The sequence below is a fragment of the Otolemur garnettii genome, unplaced genomic scaffold, assembly GCF_000181295.1.
Source record: "Otolemur garnettii isolate 467f Iridium unplaced genomic scaffold, OtoGar3 scaffold00280, whole genome shotgun sequence".
Classification (NCBI taxonomy): Eukaryota; Metazoa; Chordata; class Mammalia; order Primates; family Galagidae; genus Otolemur; species Otolemur garnettii.
Genome location: NW_003852675.1, coordinates 107,430 through 110,240, shown reverse-complemented (window position 1 = coordinate 110,240; position 2,811 = coordinate 107,430). Strand labels below are relative to the sequence as shown.

Below are 2,811 nucleotides of genomic sequence, written 5' to 3'. Positions count from 1 at the left end.
GTTTTTCTTCTGTTGGGTGGCAGAAGGCTTTCTTTCTTCTTGTTCTTTAGGCTCTGGAACAGCTGGGTCTTGATGGTCCACATCTGAACTGCCACTGCTGGTGCTGGGACTCTCATCATTGGACCTTTGCCTATCCTAGGTGGAGGATTGACATCTTGGTGAAGTTACCTCTTGGAAAACTCAGCCACCTGCAGGCCCTGCGCCGCTTGGACACGACTACAGTGTAGGGGAAGGAGAGAGAAAAAAAACCGGTCCTTAAGGAAATGGAGATAGCTGGTCAAGAATATTTTTGTGGGCTAGGCACAATGGCTCTCACTTGTAATCCTAGCACTCTGGGAGGCTGAGTCAGGAGGATTGCTTCAGCTCAGGAGTTTAAGACCAGCCTGAGCAAAGTGAGACCTTATCTCTACTAAAAATAGGAATATTAGCTAGGCTTCATGGCTGGCACCTGTGGTCCTCTGCTACTCAGAAGGCTGAGGCAGGAGGATTGCTTGGGCACAGGAGTTTGAGGTTGTTGGAAGCTAGACTGATGCCATGACACTCTAGCCTGGGAAACAGACTCTGTCTCAAAAAAAAAAAAAAATTTTTTTTTGTAAAAGAATGTCATGTGATTGTAATGATAATAGTTATTGTTACTGGTCACCTCTGGAGATCACTCCCAGCCCACCACAATGCCCATATATTTTTTTGTTGTAGTTGTCATTGTTGTTTTAGCAGGCCCAGGTGGGTTTGAACCCGCCAGCCCTGGTTTATGTGGCCAGCACCCTAGCTGCTGAGCTACAGGCACCAAGTCTTTTTAGAGAATTTCGAATTTATTTCCTTATTTCTTATGGCTTCTGTGTGTTGGGTTTATATTTTCTCTTATATTTCATTGAGCTTTCAATATAATCCATATTCAAATTTCTTCATCTGTCATCGTAACACTGTCATTAGGTTGATATCCATTGGGTAAAGAATTATTGATTTGGAGGGAGTGTCTTTTCACTCCAATTTTTCATGTTTCTGGAATTCTTTCACTGATGCCTTCTCATGTGGCCTCTTGATTAAGAACTGGGGGTCCTGGGACTGGCTTATGGACCTGCCTTCAAGTCCCCAAAGATCCTTCTCTGACTGTGTCAGGGGAAGGAGTGCTGGTCCTGAACTGTCTTTTGAATGTTCTATCAGGTTTGAAGAACCTCTCAGGTTACCTTTGACCTACTGTCTTTGCCTCTTCTCCACAGAATATAGTGAGTTTGGTCCCCAGCTTAATCACTCAGCTGGTGGGTTGTACTTGTGGCTATGAATCCACTGCCCCCTAATTGCTTGAGTTAGAAGGTACTATGTTTAGCTATGGGGTTGTCCCCTGTCATTGATTATAGTTTGCCTGGAGGAGCCTGTTGCCAAAGTAATCTTTTGTGCCTGCGGTAGGCTCTTGTCTCCAAGTTGGGGCACATAAATGCCCCAAGTTTTAGTAGGAATCCATAGCTCCCAAGGGATTTGCTTGGCCCCCTATTCCCCCTGATGTGGGAAGAGGAGCAAGGCAGATCATAGCTGGAATGCAAGAGCCTGAGGGGCTTTGCTAAGCCTCAGCAGGGCTCAGAGATTGGTTATCTGGCCACCAGGGGGAGCTGTTGATACGGAGTTCAGAACAATCTCTCCAAGCCAGGAGGGCTATGCCTGAGGGAAAGGAACTATTCCTAGGACTGCAAAGACCCAGGAAGGCTCTTTCTGTCCCTATCCACTTCCTTGAATTCTTTATGTGGTAGGGCAATCACCCTCCCTATTTGCTCGCTGGAATTCCACTGTCCTCTCCCCTCATATAAGTCCAAGTGCATAGTCTTGCACCAGAAACCAGCTCTCTTTGTTTCTGTGCCTAACCTGCCGACTGGTAACCTCCGCTCTCAGTGGCAGGCGCAGCTGAGGATATGCCTTTATTTTATGGGTAAAATAAACCTCTGGCACAGAGTACTCTCATGTTGCTGGGGAGGGGGGCATGTTGTACTGAGTAGCACCAGTACAACTCTCCTGTTTAAGCCACCAGTGGGCAATCCCACTAATTGTCACCACAGAGAGAAGAAGGCCTCTTAGCACTGAGCACTCTTATGGTTGCTATGGGGTGTGGGGCCACGATCTTCCTGCACTGCTTCCATTCAAGAGACACGGGTCCAGCCTGCCTGTCAAACCCACCAGTGGGTGAACTCACCAAATGCTGGCATAGAGAGAAGCAGACCTCTCACCATCAGCACTCATGGTTGCTCTGTGTGTTGGGGGGTGGGGGGTGGGGGGATTGTCTCCCTTCACTGCTGTCTTGTCTGGGAGGCACCAGTTGCCTATCCAAGCAGCCAGACAGTGCACTCCTGCTGAACTCCAGCAGGAGAGAATCAGGGCTATCAGCACCAAGCACTCTTGCTATTTCTATGGTTGGAAATAGCCACACTTTCCCTGCACCACTTGCATTCCTGGGGTCACCAGTCCAGCCCCCATCTAAGCCTCCAGCAGGTGAGCCTCCAAACATCAGCAGGGAGAGAAGCAGGCCTCTCAGCTCTGGGCTTTTTCATGGTTGCTATGGTGGGAGGGGGCACAGTCTCCCTGCATTTCTTCTGTACCTGGGGGACACCCAGGCCACCTGTCCAGACCACCAGTGAGTGATCCCACCAAATGCTGCTGCAAGAGAAGCAGCCCTCTCAGCATTGAGCACTCTCAGGGTTCCTGTGGGGGGGGAGGAGCCATTGGCACAAGCCAACTTGAATCAAAGTTGCTTTCTGTGATGCCAGAAATAGGGGAGATGCAGAGGAAAAGGCATCTAGGTGCAAGAAAGCCAGCTTTCTGGTC

General features: G+C 49.0%; 1 pseudogene; it reads right to left on the bottom strand.

Annotated features, from left to right (window-relative positions):
• The window catches only part of LOC105888319, a 24,288-nt pseudogene extending 22,059 nt beyond the window's left edge, over nt 1-2,229 (bottom strand).
• Nucleotides 2,230-2,811: the final 582 nt, after the last annotated feature.